The sequence below is a fragment of the Ailuropoda melanoleuca genome, chromosome 1 (genome assembly GCF_002007445.2).
Source record: "Ailuropoda melanoleuca isolate Jingjing chromosome 1, ASM200744v2, whole genome shotgun sequence".
In the NCBI taxonomy this organism is placed as follows: Eukaryota; Metazoa; Chordata; class Mammalia; order Carnivora; family Ursidae; genus Ailuropoda; species Ailuropoda melanoleuca.
In genome coordinates, this window is record NC_048218.1 from 90,292,769 (window position 1) to 90,314,250 (window position 21,482).

The 21,482-nt window shown below is 43.2% G+C and overlaps 1 protein-coding gene across 6 annotated transcripts in view; it reads right to left on the reverse strand.

The window, feature by feature from the left end:
* FNDC3B (fibronectin type III domain containing 3B) overlaps positions 1-21,482 on the reverse strand; it is a 339,887-nt gene that overhangs the window by 189,591 nt on the left and 128,814 nt on the right. The window contains exon 1 of one of the 6 annotated variants that reach the window (XM_034662829.1): positions 7,844-9,255. The exons of the other annotated variants lie outside the window; for them this stretch is intronic. The gene's annotated coding sequence lies outside the window, so the exon portion shown is untranslated. Of the gene's footprint in view, positions 1-7,843; positions 9,256-21,482 lie in introns of those variants that run through there. 6 annotated transcript variants of the gene reach the window in all.

Sequence of the window (21,482 nt, forward strand, 5' to 3'; positions counted from 1 at the left end):
CTGGAAAATAAAGACGCTTGGTTATGTTTCATGGTCTCATTTACTTCTAACACTGTATGATCTTATAAGTGAAATGAGATTATAAAGATAATTTCAAGTTCAATGTTTTATCATTAAATGAGGCACAATGGCTATCCACCAAATTTTTGAATATTTAATCTTCCACCTCCCCGCACCCAGATGTTACAGTGAATAAACTTACCCATTATGGTTTAGTTTAACCTATCTACTTATGCCTACAACTATTTACAGGGATGAAATTTATGAGCTGACTACAGAAAGGAAGAATTCCATCAGAAATGCTGTGTGACAGATGCTGTGATCAGATTCCTACCTTACTGTTTCAAAGAACGCTGTAAGCCCTTCCACCTCATCGTCTGATATCTTCCCTAGTTTGTGGGCCATCCACAGCCTTTGCTGAGAAGGCCACACCTGAGACTGTACAATTTTGAAGCTCCGTGAGAGGACAGCTCACTATATGAATTTCAAGGTGTTTCTGCCTTGCCACCATTCCCACAGCCTCATGCTCACTGCACTTCATTCTGGTCACTCCAGTCCTGTTTGCTTGGGGCCACACACCTTATACAGCGCCTTTATAAAGGATCAGGCGCTCAGAGTGGGCTGGACTCACAAGAGAGAAACGAGGCTCCAGGAGGACAGAGCCATGTTGGAGGAGCAGAGCTGAAGTCCAGCTGCCTGGGCTGACCTTCCAATTCCCTTTCTTGCCAGCTCTGTGCATTTGGTCAAGGCGCCTAACTTCACTGAGCTTCAGCTTCCCCATCTGCGCAACAGGAATAAACACAGTATATTGTCAAGACACACTGAGCAACTAGTAAACACCAGCTGCTAGGTATGTGAGAATGATAAAGGATCACAACTCAATCAGTTCCCTGGTATCTCTCCATTCCAAACAATGTAAGAAACTTGACTGAATGATGTGATTTTAGAGGAAGCAAACAGCCAAATTTATTCTAAACCCTGGTTTTCTGGGACTATTACTTATTATTAGAAATAAGAAGGCACTGCTTTCAACTCCAAAAATGGAAAAAACTACCTCCGTTGCCATGGTGAGCACCTGTTGAGGTGGGAGCACCTTGTCATAAAAGTTTGAAATAGAGAGCAGTGGATTCTCAAGGAAGGGTGTTGCAGAGGAGACGCCAGCAGAAAGCCAGAGGGGGATAAGGGGCCCTCTAACAAACCTGCCCTAAGTGAAAATTTGTTTTTATGACATCCAGAAAAACAAGAATATGTAAATGAGAATATTTTAATTGAACTTTTTTTTTAAAACAAATTTCCCCCTTTAAATTATCACCATGGTAGAACGTGAACTGTATCTTAGAAATGACTGAGTATTACAAATTCAAAGTTTAGCCAAGTTCACCATTCCTTGGAAGCCAATATTAATGCTAATATGGGGCGCCTGGGTGGCTTAGTTCGTTAAGCGTCTGCCTTCGGCTCAGGTCATGATCTCAGCGTCAGATCAAGTCCCAGATCAGGCTCCCTGCTCAGCAGGGAGCTTGCTTCTCCCTCTCCCTCTGCCCCTCCCCCCCACTCATGTATGCACGTGTGCACTGACAAATAAATAAAATCTTAAAAAAAAAAATCATTCTGGGGCACAGAGATGGCTCAGCTGGTTAAGCATCTGCCTTCAGTTCAGGTTATGATCTCAGTGTCCTGGGGCAGGGTCCTGCATGGGGCTCTCTGCTCAGCAGGGAGTCTGCTTGTCCCTCTGTCCCTCCCCCATCTCGTGCTCTCTCTCCTTCTCTCTCTCAAATAAATAATCCTTAAAAGCAAAAACAAAACAATTATTCCTCCAACATGTACTGAGTGCCAAAGTGGCAGGTATCACTCTGAGTGACACAGAGGTGAACAAGATCACCGCCATCGCTACTCACACGAAGCATACCCTTTTGGCTGGGCGGCTGAGAGCACTCAGTCAGTCAGTAACCAATAAAGGTATTCTGTTACACATTACTACTATGTAATAAATAAGCAGAGGTCAAGTAATGTTTTCACCTAAGAAAACGGCATCCATTTTTCAAAACAAATAGGATTTTTTATAATAGGATTTTAAGATCCAGTCTTAGAAGGAGCAATACAAACATTCGAAAGGATTCTACTTTTTGCTATATACTTCTGATACACCTGCAGAAGCAAGGACACGTGGTTCTGTGAGGCGAGCCACAGGGTAATAACCCAGAAGAACTCATTTAGAAAAACCAGGAAGTTTATCGCCACCTTAAGCAATAACGGAGACAAGAATTTTTTTATTTTATTTTATTATTTTTTAAAGATTTTATTTATTTATTTGACAGAGAGACAGCCAGTGAGAGAGGGAACACAAGCAGGGGGAGTGGGAGAGGAAGAAGTAGGCTCCCAAGCGAGGAGCCTGATGCGGGGCTCGATCCCAGAACGCGGGGATCACGCCCTGAGCCAAAGGCAGACGCTTAACGACTGAGCCACCCAGGCGCCCCTGGAGACAAGATTTTACAACAGTTTCATACCTCCAGCAGCTAAACAAAAATAAGTTAAAAAACAAGTTAAATCATGTTGCCAACGACAACTTTGGCTTTGAAACTCAAATCAGCCAAACTGTGGGCCATGTTACCCCTTCTGGTTGTTGATGATGACACCAAAAAGCCACAGGGAGGTGCCTGTATGGATACGAACTGATAAGGCAGCTCACAGAAAGACTGAGAGAGAACAGGGCAAGGGAGAGAACGAGGAGACAGAAAACTCTTCAACCTCAGCCTCTCCTCACCACCTCGTCTTTAAAGACAAACACAGAGAACGGAGATGCTAGAGGAGGACACTCAGAATATCCCTTACTCTCTCCTCCCATCTACTTCACTTTCTCCTGCTGGAGGAGGCCTTATAAAGTAGGAACAAAAATAGCAGTGCAAAGGAACTAGAAACCAGAAATCTGGGGAAATGGTATGTGCATTTTCCCCCTTGGTCAAATTTACGCAGCTTGTCAGGCCTTTCCAGGACTGTGGGGGTTGTCAATGAGTCTGGGGGCTGTTTTCGGGGGTGACAGGGGGCACCCATAAATGTGTCCTACCCATAAATCTTTAAATTCTTAACTGAATAAAAAGCAAGCATTTCAGATGCTTTTTGAAGGATTCTGCCACACTGTTCAAATTTCAAATTTGGAGTTCGTGGGGGGGGGTTGTTTGTTTTGGCTTTTTTTTCTACAAAATATTGCCATGGAGGTGAAGATAAGAGCATATGCAATGCCAAATTTTATTTAGACATCAAAAGAAACAGATGACTTTATGAACTCAACTATATACTTCTTCCAGTTTCCATAAATTAAAAAAACTATAGCAGATGGAACATCACAGAAAAAGTACCATTGCTGGAGGAGGGCAGTGAGGCAAGTAATTCTAGGAACACTTATTTCATGGAAATTCTTGAAGCTCCCCAACTTCTGAAAGCCCTACTTCAGCTTTCACAGCTCTCTTCCTCTTCCAGCCTCAACATCTACAGTTCAGTTCTTGTCAATTATGGTCACTCTCCTTTTTGTTGCCTGGTCTTCAAAAACCTTAGTCTCTGAGTAAAATAGAAGGTATGGTCGCCCAAAGTAGTGATGGTTTGCAAGAGCTAGCAATTCAGCAAGAATTCAATATACACTTATTAAGTTTTCTAAAGAGAAGCAAAGAAGGCACAAAATCTACATTAAATTAGTGCAGTATAATTACTTCCTCATAATTTAAAAACAGTGAATACATTAGACAAATTATCTGTCTTTGTAAGGAACTAAATTACCAATACAAAGTTCACAGAATCCTTTGGCCTGTTTTGTGGCAACAGTAGCTAAATTTTCCTGTAACTATGATAAACATATTCTAAATAAAATGATATAAGGTAACATGACATATTGCAAATAGAAAGGAATTAAGTTTTTTTCATGAGTTTTTTAAATAAAACATTTCCTTTCAAATCTCAGTAAGGAATAGATCACTGCAAAAGAACTAACTCCATCTTTAAACACTTGAAAATAAGATAAATACATTCTGTAAAAGAACGGAGTGTCTCCAACTTCCCTAAAATAAGAATGTGAGTAATGAAAACAGAAATGTTCTGATTTAGCACAAATTATTTTTCAGAGGTGAGGCCTTACACAGGATTAAGCGTCTTCTTTGTCTATCTGGATTGCTGGTCTACAGATTTCTAGGCTATCGGGTCAATCAATGGGTATGGTGAGAGGAAGAAAAAGGGCCAGAACAAGGCTAGGACATCTTTTTAAGTCTACCTAGTGGAAAGAAATGGGAAATCCTTTCTCTGACCTTTTGTAAATGAAAAGGTTATGTGTCACGTGAAAGATGCTATAAAACTGACAGAACCTACTAGAGAAGAACCAACCAAGTAGACAATGGAGCTAAAATGGTTTTCTGTGATAGATCAACGTTCATGACAAAAGTCATTAATAAAAGTCCACATCTTCAAAATGGCAAACAGTAATCGCCTTTGTCTATCATCCCGGGGGGAAAAAAATTTATAGCTAGTAGTTCACTGCTTGGACACCAAGTTCCAGAACGGTCAACAACATGCATTCTTAATATTTGAATTGTGGTCTTTTTTTTTTTTCTTTACTTCTGAATCTTAAAAACTTCATTTGTGGAACAGGTGGCTGACAGTGCTTATGAAGTGATCCAGCTGAAAGGCTGCACATCCTGGGCCACTGGACCGTCTGTGGCAATTTTGGCAGAAAGTATTATGAAGAATCTGAGGCGGGTGGGTCCAATTTCCACCATGATAAAGGGTCTCTATGGAATCAAAGAGGCTGTCTTCCTTGGTGTTTCTTACATGGTGGGACAGAATGGAATCTCAGACATTGCGAGGGGGACGGACTCCTGAGGAAGAGGCCCATCTGAAGAAGACCACAGAAACACCCAGAATGATCCGAAGAGAGCTGCAGCTCTGAGGCTCTAATGTGCCACTTTGCTGTCTAGGCTACAACAGGACTTTGCCTAGCGGTTGTGCATCCTGTCCTTCTTATCTGATCACTGACTCAAGGAGTAATGTGAAAAGGGCCTAGGAAAAACATCGATCTCCTAACGTTACAGACAGGAACGGCTCTCAAAACCGTGCAGCTATATCCCGATGCTGGGTGGCACCTATCTTGTGTAGACCTAAGCTAACTTAGGTCGAACAGCTCCGCCGCACCTCGGAGGCACCGCTGCCAATGCTCTTGACGCCCCAGCTGCTTTTCAAACCAGATGCGCGTTCGCTGCGTGCTTACAGAACCTCTGGTTCCCTCACCCAACATAGCTAGTCCACTGTTTCTCTCCAGTCATATCCTGGGATCCAAGGTATCGATCCAGTATCGCCCATACTGTGCATAACTGCTCTAAAGGCTATTATTTTCTGTACCTTATGCATCCGAATAGTGTAGACTGCCAGACACCGTAAAACGAAAAATCTGCATATGAACAGTGCAATCAACCATTCAAGTGTCATACCAACTAAAACAAACACTGAACAGTGGGAAAAAAATATTCACGTGTGAGAATTATCAAAAGGGCTAACAGAGAAGATCTGTTAGCACTTCCTAGCGAAATAATTTTAAAACAGTATTTCCTAAAGAAAAGGAAAACCCCAGAAGAAAATTTCTCACAACCAGTATCTGAAAGACTGGTATTGTAGCTTGGGAATAACTGGATTGCTGGTGTTCCCAGCCTCTAAACCTTCGGCTCGCTGGTCACACCGCCCTGGGAGGGATACAAGCAATTAGCCTTTCCAGTTTGCAGGCTGACAGGCCAATCTGCCAGTAAAATCACCATTTCACTTAAGATTTGAAACTTAACGGATCCTGAATATTTTTTAAGGCTTTAATTTTTTTTTCTTGCTTTTGTTCATGCCGTTCTAGGATGTTAAACAGAACCAATAACTAGAAAAGTTCTCTCTTATTTTTGTAAGTTTTGCCAGAAAGCATACCCCCATCATCCCTCTTATCCAATGATCTTTTCTTCATAGCCATCACCACCTCTGGTAATGGTACATGTTCACTCATTTAATTCTTTACTGTCTGTATCCTCTGTTCCACTTGCTGTGGTCTTCTCAACGCGAAGACCCATGAATGGCGATGGTCAGAGCTCATTAGGATGGGCTGAATAAAAGAACAATGCAAGAGGCAGCAGAAATTTAAAGTGAAGGCTTTGAGGTCAATTGAGACCTGGCTTCAGATTTCCACTCCATCTCTTAATAGTAATTCGATGAATTACTTATATTTTCTATATTTCTATGTCTTCATTGGTATTTTAAATAACAGCACTTATCTCAATGTCGTCATAGGGATCAGAAGCAGGTTACACACCTAGCCACACACCTAATACACACTAGAATGAATAGAAGCTAGCTAGTAATATTAGAGCAAAACTCTAAGCCAAAATGGAGGTGCAGGGGGTAGAGGGAGAACCACACAAGAAATCCTTAGTCTCAAGGTAACTGGTTGAAATATTGGAAAATTACCAGACTTATCAGATGGTTGGACTTCTAGACTTACATCTCTTCCCTAGAAGGGAGGCTGAGTGAGGAAGAAAATACATCTCTCCTACAGTTTAATAAACTTATAATGTAGTTGAATTTACCAATACTGAAAGGGTATCCCAGTCAAGAACTAGAATAGACCAGGCACATAAAGTGCTCAGACTAGCAAAACTTGGATAAGAGGAAATATGAAATGCCACAGAAGACTGAAAGACATGTAATGTCATCCAAAGACAAAACAAAATTTTCTCAGAAGTAAACAGGCAGGAAGATGGATAAAACCGCCTAACTGTATTTCCAACAACAATCAAAAGTGGATTAAAATGACACACAATCTGACAACGTTCTAAGAACCGTACTGCACCTATAATTAAGTTGAGCAACTCACTTTAATGACAAAGTGAAAGAAAAATCCATCTTTCAAATATATTGTAAAGTAGAGGGGCAGTTCTAGGTTTCAGTACGTGGCAATTATAAACCTCTGGAAATGAAATTGGGAGAAGGAGGGCAAGCTTTACCTCCTACTAAATCGGACATTTTATAAATGTAAATTTCATATAACCAACTGTGTTTTGAAATAATCAAACTTAAAAGCTATCAGAAATTGACTCAGTAATCAGAAGTCTCACTTCTTAAAAAGCACAAAGTATAAGGATGACCTGAATCTGTCCACACAAATTCCAAAGAGCAACCGCCCAGGGGCTTCTTATTTTTTATATTTAGAACCTTCATGTCACAGAAAGTGAAAGCAATCTAGAATACTCATCTTTTAGCTTGCTGCTTCTTGCTTTGACTTGCCAAATAGACAACACAATCAGCTTTCTGTAATTTCTCTACCGCTGGTGTGGCAAAAGGGTGGGGTTTAGGAGCTGAAAACTTTTTATAACACTCTGAGCTCCTTTTTAACCCTTTCTTACACTAATAATATACTTCACCTCTAGTTCTCATTCTCACACCTCAAGTTCATTACATCCTGGCACCAAATTAAACAGATTCTATAAGAACATTTACAATTTATTCCAAATATCACCATGTTTTACTGGCACTGGAATTAAACATAGATGACATCTTATGGGAGAGACACTTCCTTAAGATCCCACGCTCGAATTCCCTGCTGAGGGATGCTACGGTTCCTACAGTCTACGCAAATCACACCCGGACCAGTCATCTTGCAAATACCTTTCGCAAAAGCGTGCCCGGAACTGCCACCACACTCTGCCTGGGCTGATGCTCTGGACAGGGACTGGGTCACAACCCCCAAGGTGCTGATCACTGGTTCCCCACAAGAGGAAAAGCCCAGCAAGCTCGGGGCCTCAGGAAGTCCCCTTGGAGCCTGGCACGCCATACCCACCGTGCAGTCCAGACCTCGGCCCAGGCGGTTCTGACTCAGCCTTCCGACCCGGCTCTCCAGCTGCTGCTGTGAGGACACCACGGACAGTCACCAGCCTGACTCACACTTCTTTCCTGACTCTGTCCATCCTGTGACCGAATCGGCCTCGTGAGTTGTTCTCTCTGCTGACCCAGCCTCCGCTTGTGGCCTCCCCGTCCGGTTGGCAAATGATTTCTCGCCATCGACCTTGCTGATTCTGGTGGGTCAAAGGAAGTCGCTGCCCTACGGGCAAAACCACCTCCATGCTGAGGTCACTGCTGTTGAGACGGGAACACACACTGGAAACTACTTCTGGTGCGGAAGCTCCAGACCCCTTCAAACTCAACAGGCCAGAGTAAGGACAAACACAAGCACACATCCTGATTTGTGAAGCAGTCAGGGAAAACACTAGGAGGCTTCCCAAGGACATCCACTCAGCGGGTGAGCAGCGGTCTGTCTCCCCGAAAGGCCCCAATGCCTCCCTTTCTCTTAGCTACAGGAGGGAGGCAGGTACTGAGTGGCTATCTTTAAAGAAGACATACCAACACTACTTGACCGACCACAGATGGTACGTTCTAAAAGCATTTTTTTAAAATATCAAATGAATGTATCTGCTAGGAAGGCCTGTCTCATTTCAAATCTTCTTTCCAGCTTATTCTGGTAAAGATCCAAAATCAGTTAGAGATTATTAAGGAAACCAGCTTCTGTCAAGTGGGAAAGGAAAGGTCACCTTTACACATCGTGGCTCCCCTCGGGATTTTCTTCCCCCAACCTAAACCACAGCCTCCAAATGGTTTCAGGTTTTCCCACTTCTGAGGAGACTGAACAGGATCTAGACCATAACCTCCCAACTCTAAGATACTATGACCCTAATATGTAGTACCAGTTTTATAACTGGGTCCAGAAATCCAGGCATAGCTGATCATCACCCTGTAAATTCCCACTTACACGGCCATCTTCTCTCCCAGAGCTGTTGCCTGCTCTCCCTGTATACCCAGTTCTCTTGGTGGCACAACGAGATTCCCAGACCCAGCTAGAAACCTGCTTGGACCTCTCCCTCATCCCTCACATGCCATCCGTTGCTGAGCTCTGTCCTGTCTCCACCCCTACAGCCACTACACAGGGCTTTGCGTACAGTAAGTGTGCAAATATTTGTTACATGAGGGAATAAACCAGAGGAGTACAACTTATTCTCAGAAGTTTTATTTATACACACACACACGCACGCACTGCCTGCTTGCTTTCAGGGAGACGCGGGTTAAAGCTGAAGACCACAGCACATACTTTGAGGTGAATCATTCAGGCTCTCCAAAGTGTAGGGAGCCCGAAGATAATTTTGGAGGCTTGGGAAAACACAGACTGCAGACAGCCATACCTCCAGAGATTTATCCTCAATAGGGATGAGAGAGGTCTGGGAATCTGCATGCTTACCAGACACCCAGGAGGCCCACCAACCACACTGGAGAGACACTGTGGAGCTGGGTGCACAGCCGAAGCACAAGGGCAGCCAAGGGACCACGCTGCCTGCCCGCACCCACGGCCACGTGCGTCGGAGGAAGAGACACGTAGTTCTGCCTGTGGACCCACTAAGTCCAAGGAACAAGTGCCATCAAAAGAAGCCAATGTGAAGCGAGGAAGAGACAAGAGATGTTTCCATAAGTCGCTAGGTCAGAATGGGGCCAGTCAGGGTCACCACAGAGCTGTGGTTGAGGACTATAGAATGCAAAACTTGAAAGAGGTCATTCAGTCATTCCCCTCTTCATACGGATGAGGAAAATAAGTTCCAGGAGACAGAATTACCTCTCCAAACCCTTGTATTTGGGGACTATATGTATGTTGCCTGCAGGGAGGGGGTGGCACAAACCCAGGTAATCCCACTTCATACCATCTCCCCTATAGATACGAAGTGAGTGTTTTAATATAGATGCTGTAATTGCCTCAACGTAATTTCTTTTATTTATTTTTTTAAAGATTTTATTTATTTATTTGACAGAGATAGAGACAGCCAGCGAGAGAGGGAACACAAGCAGGGGGAGTAGGAGAGAAAGAAGCAGGCTCATAGTGGAGGAGCCCGATGTGGGGCTCGATCCCATAACGCCAGGATCACGCCCTGAGCCAAAGGCAGACGCTTAACTGCTGTGCCACCCAGGCGCCCCTCAACGTAATTTCTAACCTTACATCCTGTATTTACCTCGATCACAACCATTATTTTTATGATACTCCATGGCCCACTGGTCCCCAGAGAACATCAAAATATAGAGTAAACCTTTTCAAAACTATACATTCCAAAACAAACCAACTTCCTGATCAAACACGAAGATGTATGGTATTCATATTTACATCCCAAGCCAGGATGATGAAAACCACGAACGCTCACCACTGGCTGTATGAGGGAGCTGAACTTAAAGGGCAGTGCGGGAGCAAAGGACGCGGGGGCTCACAGAGTGTGGCACAGGCTTTCTACCCACAAACAACTTCAGACTTCTTCCAATTTTCCTTACCTGTGGACTTCTATCGTAATCTGCATTTTTATCCTTTTTACCACCTCTCTACAGATATCTTTGGTTCTAAGACATATTAAAATGACAAGAATGTGGGATCGCAGGGATACCCCAGCTCACCGGGCTTCTACACATCAAGCTTTTGTTTGTTGCCTTCTGTCCCTCCCATTTTCCTGTTGTTCCCAACGCTACAGCCTTGACCCCCTGCAAAACTGGAGCTCCTTAACTCTAACCAGACTGTGTCTTACCATCTGCCAAGGAAGAGCATTATGAGTGGTGATATAAAAAGCCTCATAAAAAGTTCACAGGCAGTTTTAAGCAAAGCTTGTGATCTTTTCTTCCCACCTGCTTTAGAAAGTCAGCATGTGAGCTTTCAGGTGACAGGCAGCCAGCTTCTTACAAATGTTCCCTAGGCCTCCAATTCACCCATCAGTACATCATGCCTAATGGGTCTGCCAGGATTTTAGCTTGTCTGGCTTCCACGGGCCAGCATTCTGGCCATACTAGCCTACGGCTGCAGTGATATGTTAGCCTCTGCCTGCCTCCCCTCACCCCTCTCACCCTCACGGGCTGTGACCATCGACACTTGGCAATCTAGAACGGACAGCAGCCGAGAGCTTGCGTTTCAGACTCCGATCGGATTCAAGGTCAGCTCCTTCATGAGTAGTTGCGTGGTCCTAAGCAAGTTACCTAGCCTTTCTGACCCTCAGCTTGCCCCTGTGCAAAGCAGAGGGGTTATAAAGAATCAGACCTTCCTCGGGGCTATTGGGAAAGTGGTATCAAATAAGCAAATTATGTCCAGCACATAACAGGCTTTCAAGAGGAAGGTCTTTCACACCTATTTCCAAGACAGAAGAGATGTTTGCGAGCCCCTTCATGAGCTAACACTATAGTCAGCTCTGAGCTATATTCGCACTCCCCTGCTATCCAACAGCAAAGTTTCACAACTGGCAACCTCACACTTCCAAAGGCTGTAGCTCTAGGGTAAGTGCTCTGGTCTAAAGTGCAGAAGGAAGGCCCAAGGAGTGTGTTAAAATGCAGATTCTCAGGTCCCTGTCCTCAGAGACTCTGACCAGCAGACTCATGGTTAGGCCCAGGAATCTAAATATTTAACAGGCACCACAGTTCATTCAGAAAAGTAACATCAGTCACACCTTAATAACTGCTGAACTAGTTTCTGATAAACTCATGATTCCTCTAGCACTTTCCAACTATAAAGCACTCTCACATGATCTCACCTGACCATCACCATCCTGGACAAGAATTCTAAAGGGATGCACCAAAATCATCTCTAACCCCAGGACCCTCTCTCATCCTCCCCATGAAATCCGTAGTTACAGCAGGAATGAAGTCTTCTACCCCAATGTAGAGATGATTTCTATTTGGCTCATATTTAAAGGTGACAAAAACATCTCATGAACACCAAGAATGAGTTGAGACATTCCATGGAAGGTTAGGCCTCTTAAAGCATCAAACTTTAAACAGAAATCTCACTGAAAACTACCATGTTCTCAGAATCCTGGTAGGTTTTCAGTCCTGTTATTACCATACCTCTGTCTTTTACAGCTCCCCTTCCTTAAAATTTGCTGAGTTTCATCTCGCTTGGTCTGAGAAATCCAAAGCTTCAGTGGGACCACAGATAAATCAAACACCGCGAGGCAGCGGTGAGGGAAGGAAGGACTCTTCTGTGAATCCGATGTACGCTGCTTTAGTGCTGATTTATCCAAAAATCTGATTGGCTAACCAAAGGCTTTTCAACCAATTACCTGGCTTGGGATTGGTTTGGGAACGGAGCATAAGACTGTGCTCCTTTAACCGACATTTCAGCTAAGTAGGGCCTGACTATCTATATTAAGCACTCATATGATGGGAGAAAATTTATATTCTCCGTAGACATTTAAAATACAAAACTGGGTTCATAAAAATTATCTAGATAAAACTATTCAGCACAGGAGTTTTCATTCCCATCCCCTCAGTGCAGAAAAGGAGTATTGGGGCGGAAGTTTTTACATCTCCTAACTCTAGCCCCCTCCCCGGGAGAAACGACGTCCTCTTGGGCGAGCCCCAACACCTCATCTACACGCAACAAGGTTCTCACATATTATGGTAATCAAGTGTTTATGTACTGGCCTTAGACTTACGGTTTTCTGTGCAGACTCCTCTCTTAGATTTATTTAAACCTCTTTAAAGAAAGAATATAGGTCAAATTCATTTTCTATCTTCCACAGTATTCAAAATATAAAAAGAACTCAATAAATTGGGTATTTGCCAAATGAAGAGCCACCCGAGGCTGTTCCTGCTGTTGTGGCTGCAGCTCAGTCCCAAAGCTGGACTCGCCTCAGACAAACGTATTCCAATGGCCCCTTTCTAATTATTTGCCTTTCGGCAATGGGACGGAGAAATGTCTAAGTTGAGAAAATGAAGGGTGAAAGACTATTCAAGCATTTAGCTCTAATACCTCCTCCACAGGACTGTAAAATCCCGAAGAAACCATTTAAAAGAACAGTTCAGAAATGTTTTAGGGAAAATACTTTCTCCACTCAGTCTCCCCTCCTTTACTCCGCCAAGGCCCACAGATGACAGGAGGAGCAACAAGGGGCAGCAGACATCATCTTCTAGAGTTTTTCCCTGACAATAACTAGCTTCTTTGTCACAAACCTGACATAACTGAGCCACAAAAGCGCCATGAGACAGGAGCCTTGGACTGTCAAGTAAATCCAGGGACCAGAGCAGGGAAAGCAAAGCAGCAGGGGCCTGAGAAGGAAACAAAAATGAAAATGAGGAGAGCAGCTGGGAACCCCTCTGAGAAAGCATGGTGAGAGAGGAAATTAGACAAGGGGACCGGATGGACAACAAATCGGGGGGCGGGGGGGGGGCGTCCTCAGAGGAAAGGTCTCCAAAGTCCATAGAGAATCAGCAATTTGGCCAAAGCATGTATGAATAATTGGGAATTAACTGTATACGCAAAAGACTTCACCTCATTTACCACAGCAGTTAGATAAACGCCATACTAAATCCAGTAAGACGCTGCTGGGCCGAAGCCTAACTGGGACCATTTGTCCTCCCTCTCCTCTACAACAGTATAGAAAGCTCACCATGCCTTTGCAGTCACCCTCTGATTCCATACGAGGCTTCTGTTTGTTTGTTTTGAAAAGGCTGGTTCCACTTCTCAAGATTGAGGTCTGAATAGGACTACATTAAGCCAGATGCTCTTTCTAAAAATCTTCCGAATCCACCCATTCAAAACATTAACATAAAAATAATCAGAGACCAGCTGTTGCAATTAACAAATTGTTTATATTTTCCCTTCCATCCGCTGAAAAGTACTAGAAGGAATTTTAAGCAAGATGAGATTGTCATTCAGCTTTAGGAGTTTTAAATACATGATTTTCATGATTTTCAGGCTAAAAATAATAGTCCATCTATCAGACTTCGTAGTGTATAAATAGGCTTCAATTCACAAGACTAAACTAAATGGGGGTCTCACTCTGCAGCAGAAAACAAAGCAGGCAGAAACTGAGCTATTTTCGGAATAAGGTTCAGTATTTGGAAACTTCTGGTCTTTTAGAATTTTCCCACTAGAACACAAGAGTAGTCTTCTCCAAATATGTTCAAATGCTTTTGGTCATAACGAGTTGAATGATGAATCCACCCTTTAGTCCGGGAAGACGGGAATCTTTCTGTGCCTAGAGGTGTGAAAGCAGCAGGGCCTTCAGAGCCCTCACCAAGAGGCTCCGGACTCCCTGTCAGAGGAGGTGGCCGCAGAGCACAGAAACATTCCCCCAAAGGGCATCTTTTACGACATGCATGAATGGATTCTCAGTTCGAGGATGGACTCAGAGTTTTCCCTGTAAATAACACATTGCTGAGCCAGGCTATATCAACACTGAACGAATCCCACTGGCAGCTCCTCCGGTTCCCATCTCAGCCCTCCTGCCACAGCAACAGCCCCTCTGTCCTCAGGCAGCGTGAGGCTTCGAGCATCTCCAGCATGACTCACGCAGTAGCTCCAAATTTACACATGGAGTCTTCTACAGACAGTGGGTTCAAAGAAGCCATTGGAATTGTTGTTTACCTCTTGTATCTGAATGGAGAAATTGCCATGAAGGTGTGTGGTAACCCTTTGGGCTTGATTTTAAAATAGTAATGGTCAAGTTCAGGACCCTCAGGATAAAAAGAATGTGATACAAGCCTTGGGACCACCACCAGGGAGATGTCCAAAGGAAGGAACAGATAACCTTTATAACAGGCAGAAAAGCGAATTCTCCTAATTCCCTTATCATTCACCCCTGAGCAAAAGGCTCATAACATTCCTCCTTCATTTTACTGTATCCCGGTTTCTTTTTCTCTATCTTAATGCAAAGGGGAAAGAAAACTTCCCTTAAGAGACTCCTCAGGAAAAGTTAATAATTTAACTTTAAAAGTTTTCTATAAGTGACTTTACTGGAATTTTCTCACAACAAACTGAAGAATCATTTCAATGCCCACATTCTATAGACGAGAGGCATTAAGATATAAGATTAATTACAGCTGTAGGAAAACTGACGTCACTCAGACTAGAATAAACCCTTAGCAATCCACCCCTGGGCTTGCCTTTCATCTTTCATTGAAGAATTTGAGAAAATGAAAGAAAGGAAAGAAAGGCTCCTTATATTCAAATCGTGATTGTTTTTAAAACCATGATGTCATAGAACAACTGGAAATGCATACAAAAATAGGTATTGAAACATCAAACCAGTTTGTCTGAACCTGTATTTATATTACGCTATTTGACATGCAAGGTTTCAAAGAATCTGGGAATTCCCCAGGTGAGTTTTTGGAACTGTGTTTTTGTTGTATTCCCACTGAAAGATTCCTCTTCAATACCAGTTCTACTTCATTTCTTCCCCAGGACCAGTCAGGAAATGCTCCCTTCCTCCAGGAAGGTATTGCTCTGGGACAAAAAAAGGAGGAGGAGGAGGAGGAGGAGGAGGAGGGGGAGGAGGGGGAGGAGGAGAAGGAGGGAATCTTTGAATTTTCTCTCAGATTTGCAAATTCAGACATCCCTTAGTCACATAAAAAAATCCAGAAATTGAGACCTAAGAACTCAAGATATTCCTACTTCTAATCTGAAATATTCCTTACTTGGTCACTTTTTTTTTTAATCCAGAAAATGAGATGCAGATAGTTTTTGATCAGGTTTAAATACACTCCAACAAAAGTACAGAAATTCCCACAGGCATCAAAAAGAAAATGCTCATTTTCAGAGATGCCTTAGGAAACATGTATCAAACCGTACATCCGCTAAACTATCATTTACCTACTGACAGCACTAAAAGCTGCTAAATGATTTAGACCAGGGGTGTTTGAATCCTGATAGTAGAGCATATTTTTGCAGACACACAATGTTTTCTTTTTGTAAGAGGCAGAGGAGGAGGAATGGAATGACTGGCCAGGCAGCAATGGCTCTCCTTAAAATAATAAACCTTAAAATGTTTCTAGTCAACCACAACATACCTATTTTGCTACAAACATACCTACTTTTACCACATGTCGGTCGACCTTTCAAATGCTGGCTTCCATTTATATCCCTGAACAATGGTGCTAAAATACAGGGCAGACGTGGGGTAAAACCCCTGCACACATCTGGTGTTTATAGGGGAAAACACTACTATTGGATTTTTTATTTCAAAGTACTTTCATTACTAATGTATACAGCTGTTTTCTGTTGGCTAATAATCAGAACTGTAACACACATGCACACTGGCTCCAGGCAGAGCTGTGCCAAGCTGCCTGTGCTCAGCTGTAAAGAGCTGGAATTTGAGTGTCAGGGGAGATGCCCTTGTACTTGCCTCCACCCCCCCCCCAGCAACCCCCCCGCCCCCGAAGAAGAAGGGGGGGAAGTTAATACAGCTGTTTTCCTCTCAGGAACGTCCAAAGAATGCAATTCCTCCCTCCAAGCCTCCCCCAAGCCCACTTCTACAAGTTTATGTTCCCTGTTCCTACTAATATATGAAGAGAGGTTTAAAAAGATATCCCGTTCTTTAATAAAAAAATGGAGGGGAAAAAATGCTGGGCATCCAAGTATCCAGCAGTAATATGTGCCCCATCTACAGCAAGGGAAAACACGGAAAGCAAGCAGAATTTTCTACTAAGTAAGAGTGTGCGTGCTACATCATACTCACAGAAAATGGCAGTTAATTTCAGAGAAGATGAAGGAGTGTGTGCTTTTGAACCACGTGTTTTTAAAGTACATTTTAAGCCTGTCTTCATATAATCATACGAAATGTTTATGTACTTGTCTGGTGTGTCACTTTGTTTTCTAAATAAAGGAGCAATTTCATTTTGAAATAATGGACGTAGGAGTTTCGGCTTTGCTTTTCTGCAGCCTTCCCCTCTCAGCTCGGCTTACCACCTTTGTAGGGCCAGGGAGACCCAGCACAGAAGGCCTTTGTGTATAGGTCTCAGCCACAGATCTTCACACAGCCACTGGCAAAGGCCTCCAAGGAGTCCCTTTCTTTTCCAACTAAACACAAAGGTTTTATCTTACAGTAAACAGAGACGACTTTTACCATTAGAGCAATACTAAGGCGCTGATGCCATACAAATGGCTCAAAGATTTGCATAATGAAATTCCGTCTTCTTGGTTTGAACTCAAAACTAGCTAGTAAAGAGAGACAGAGACAGAGAGGTCAATAGTGGGAAGAGTAGGTTTCAATACATGAAAGCTGCATTTACAAAACGTGTTTCATTTCAGCCCCGCACTTCTGCTGGTTTATCTAGGGGCCGTGGGGAAGACCAAGTGAGAGGAACAGAAACTACACATGGACACGCCCAATCATCTCCATCCACTTAGCTCCTTCACATTCCCCACCAAGCCCACTTGGCTCCTGGAGTGGGAGGGGAACAAATCATTATATCCTTCCTTCCTCTCTCTCCATCAGCTCTGGACGTCACCATGGAATGGATACTGGGGGCAACTCCAGGAAGGAAAGAAATGAATCATAACCGTGCTCACCCCCCCAACGCGAACCATCACCACAGCGAAGGTCAAGTCTGGGTGTCTGCCCTGACTCACCAAAGGCCTCTCCTCTATGTGGCACGTGTGGCCTTGATCACGGCGGGGGGGGGGGGGGGGGGGGGGGGCGAAAAANTGCGCGTGACAATAATTATATGATTTGTCCACAATTCTGAATATTCTCCACCCACCTGAAGAGTGACAGAGAAGGCACGACCAGCTTCTTGGAAGGAAAATGCTGCAGGAATCTACAGGATTAGGAAATAATTTTCCCCTCTAGCCTCACATGTCTATTTTTAATAAGAGTCATGGGGGGGAAGAAGAGTGGAACTTGGCTAATATTTTGAAACATATCAATTAAATACCAAAGATAATAAAATTCAAACAAAAAAAACCCTTAGATTTGAATGTTAAGGATCCTACTTGAAGGAAAATAAACGGCAAAGCTTGCCAGGAAGCTGGCCTGCGTCAAACAGTAGAAGCAGGACAGAGCCTGACCACCCGGGCTTAAACTCACGTGCTGGAGTCAGAGAGGCAGAAGGTTCCTTCGGTTTTCAAGAATCCCACTTTTAAGTCTAATTAAGCAATGAATTTCCTTCCTTATGGTAAGCATAAAATGTGAGATACTACGTGAGAATTTTCATAAAGCGCTACTGCAATGGGAACAGCAGCCGTGAGCTTTCAGAACAGGGGACAAGGTAACTCATCCAACAGAAGTGAACGGACCTGGGCCACCTCTTCGGCGCACACGCTGCTTTCATCATGCAGCATTATGGGGCATGCTTCCCAATGAGAGCAAGTTAACCTCAGCCCCCTCTGTGCAAAAAGCGGGTATCATGAAGTCGTTTCCTGTAGAAGGTTCTTCTGGCTGCCTGGCCCTATCCATGAAATGGTTCTTAATTATTTGATATTGGCTAAGTAGCCAGGAAATACATGACTCATCTCTACTGCTCTTCCATGTTGTTTTCCCAACAAAGTCCCCTAATCTCTGCAGTAAACAAAACCGTCCTGCTTAAAAAAACATCCCTTTAGGAAGCATTTAACCCTGCATTTATTTTAATATGTAGCAACCACTCTGTGAGCACACACAAGCCCCGCCCTTCCCAAGTGCACCAACTGGCTTCATTCTACCCGCAGGCCTCACGTTCAGTAATGTGCATTCAGCAGAAGGCTGCATGACATTCCCGAAGCCCTGCTCAGACAACCCCCCAGCCACTCTTGGGCACCTCCGGCAGCATCGACGAGGCTTTCGGTGTCCTACAAGTGTTCAAGGCCCCTGTGGAACAGAAAGGACTACGGGTACTGACAGGGGCTTGCCGGTGAAGAACCTCAAACATCAGTGATGCATTCTGGGATGTCACTTAAGCAAATAGGACTGTGTGGCCCAAGAAAAACTTTGACACTGAGGTGGAGTGGGGGGGGGGGGGGCTTGAACAGTCTAGCTTAGCTGTTTTGACAGTGAGGCCCATATACATGTATCTACAAATGGGCCTAAATTATGAAATGCTGAATTACTAGTCATGCACATATACACCATCAACACCATTAAAAATTAATAAAGGTACCAAAATGCGTCTCAAAATCAAGCCTGGCTCCCTGGGATCTAAAAGTTTGTGAAGTTGGGGTGCTTGGGTGGCTCAGTTGGTTGAACAAACAACTCTTGATTTCAGCTGAGGTCATGATCTCACGGGTTGTGAGATGGAGCCCTGTGTCGGACGCCACACTCAGCAGGGAGTCTGCTTGAAGATTCTCTCCCTCTGACCCTCCTTCTGCTCTCTCTCTCTCTCATAAATAAATCTTCAAAAGCATCCTACTCGTTTAAAAAAAAATAAAGTTTATGAAATCATTCTAGATCTGTTTATATAACATTTATGCACAAAAAAACTAAATAATTATGATAAATGGTATAAATGGTTTTCAGCTAAGAATGAGATATTAGGTAATTACTGTTGTACAAAACTGTATCTTTTTAAAGAAAATTCTCTAAAAATAACCTCTAATGCCAGTGAAAAAATCAGTACAGTTTTACCATTCGCACGTATCTGAGTTGGTTCTGTGTTTGCTCCTAGGCTAAGGTGTGCCTCTGTACCTCAACTCTCTTCCTCTCTGTTGTCTCCTTATCTCCTAGCTGTTTCTTTCCCTCACTGTGACTAAATATTATCAAGAGAACCAAACACATAACACAAAAGATGACAGTATCAGTCTCTTTCTCGTTTCTAGGCATTGTGTGGTTGTAAATATTTAATAACAAATGGCTCTCCAGGAAAAAAAAGGGGAGGTATGTCCTGGATTGTAGTGTTTGCCAATTTCCTCCATATAAACAGTCCCACCATGACCAATATCAACCACCACATGACAGCACTGAACATGGACTCGAAAAGACAAGTACAGCAACACCCTGCTATCCAGCATTTCCACCATCTAGACACACCTGACCTAAAAAACCTTGAGAGCACAGACCATATCAACATGGAGTAAAATAACCAGGAAGTGAGAAGTTTTAAGTAATTATTATCTTTGTTATTAAATATAATTTAAGCTGTACGTTTGCATGGTTTAATGATGGCGATTTTTAACAACCAGCTCATGAAATGTCTGAAAACTTGACAACCAGCTCTTGTGAGATGGGACAAGCCATCTGCGGCACTCCAGTGATTTGGTCTGCTCAGTCCCACTGCATCATCCTGGGCAAAGGTGCAATGGAATGGTAGGGAAATAGCAACACCTTCCCTGCCTCCCACAACTTCAATACAGCAGGAATCAAAGAGCAGAAGAAAAGAAGGGCTACGCTGGCAGAGCCCTTTTATAACATTAGTAGGAAAGTAGGAGGGGCACACTATAGTCTGTATCTAGCCGACTCAAGGGAGCAGCAAACCATGCCAAGATATGGCAATATGGGTCGCAATGGCCAATATCAGGTATTTTCTGTTATTTTCACTGACCGTAACAATGTGAAACTGTAACTTGAAAAATGAGGGTAAACAGTGCATTACACAGGATGTATTAGTGAACACACCGCAAACAGCCAACAAACACGGTCAGGAGCATGTTCCGTGTAGGGAAAAGACCTATGCCACAGCATGAAAACAGGGCTAGGCCAAAATCCTGTCCATGTTGGGAAATACAGGATAAGCATGCCACTGGAATATGATCACTTTTTTCAGAAAAGTATAACTCAAAATCGTCTCTCAGAAAACTTAACTACAGCGAAAAGAGGAATAGGCTGTAAAATGGAAGAAAACTATATGCAATCTCAGTTGCTTCAACTAATGGTGTGATCTCAGACGAGAGTAAAGCAATCAGTATTTACCCACTGTGCACCAGACACTATACTACAAAATGAGAGAATAGCGGTGAACAAGACAGACCCAACTGCAGCCTTCACAGGGTGTGTATTCTAGAGGGCACCCAGCCTAACATTTGAGAGCCTTGGTTTACTGATCTATAATATAAAATGGACTGATCACTATTCCAACCCAGTAGAATAATAGGGTAATTGAATGAGCAAGATAACAAATGCAAATGGCACAAAGGGTACTTTTCTCCTTTATGTCACTATCTAAATGTGTTCCTTTTGTAGAAAAGTAAGTGACACTAACATTTTTGATCTTTTTTATTATCTTCCTGGGAAAAAGCTAAAGAGGAAGAGAGATAAAGAGACCTCCAAAATTCTAAACCATTTGAGTGGGTATATAAAGATATGAATATTCTGACCTCCAAGAGTTCTTACAGATTCTGATTCTTTAGCCATTACCTTGGACAGTCATAATTATTCTTTTTTTTTTTTTAAGATTTATTGATTTGAGAGAGAGAGAGAGAGAGAGCATAAGCAGGAGGGGTAGAGGGAGAGGGAGAAAGAATCTCAAGCAGACTCTGCACTGAGCATGGAGCCAGAAGCAGGGCTTGATCTCACAACCATGAGATTATGACCTAAGCCGAAATCAAGAGTTGGATGCTTAACCAACTGTGCCACCTTGGTGTCCTGTGGACAGTCATAATTATTCTTAAAAGAGAAATGAACATAGGAGAGCTATGGATCTAGATTCTAGAGTGTGTGGACAAGCAGATTATGACGAGAGCACATGCATTCAAGTGAATTACTTCTGACTATACTCATAGGAAC